The 597-nt window shown below is 34.8% G+C and overlaps 1 protein-coding gene across 5 annotated transcripts in view; it reads left to right on the forward strand.

Annotated features, from left to right (window-relative positions):
• COL11A1 (collagen type XI alpha 1 chain) overlaps positions 1–597 on the forward strand; it is a 199,621-nt gene that overhangs the window by 167,960 nt on the left and 31,064 nt on the right. The window lies entirely within an intron of this gene.

Below are 597 nucleotides of genomic sequence, written 5' to 3' on the forward strand. Positions count from 1 at the left end.
TATATTTATATATATATATACACACATTTATCTTAGAGGATACCCATTATATCTGTGCAGTAAAATCAGAATTGGTGAAACAATTTTTGCACAAGGGCAAGCTTCATATTGCAAGTGTGATCTAAAAAGACCCATAGTCTACTAGGTATTATCATATTGCTTACAAATGTGTTGCAATGGCTTGGTATACTTACTTTTAAAAAACCAAAATGCTTTATCGTCTGCATGCTGAATATAGCTAATGTATTGATAGGAATGTTTCTAAGATCATAGCAGTTACACTCTCATTGAGAATGAGACTCAATAATAGACCAACTTGTTGAGTAAAGGCTTCCATACTTATAAAATCTTTTAGATTCCCAATTCATTCCTATGGTAAGGCTGTCGATTGTTGACAGCCTTCCCATAAAAATAACTGGAGAATCTATTGCATTTGCACAGGCCAGGCAGCATACTGTCCAAGAAGTTATGCAGTTTCCAGTGGCTCAACAGAGAAGATCTTTGTGGTCTTGGACATGTAAGTGGCAACAGTTTAAGGATGACCATAATTATCCTTTAAAGCTGGACTCTAGGAAGAGCTTAATTTTTAGTATAAAG

Source organism: Nanorana parkeri, unplaced genomic scaffold (assembly GCF_000935625.1).
Source record: "Nanorana parkeri isolate BGI_ZX_2015 unplaced genomic scaffold, ASM93562v1 scaffold330, whole genome shotgun sequence".
NCBI lineage: Eukaryota > Metazoa > Chordata > Amphibia > Anura > Dicroglossidae > Nanorana > Nanorana parkeri.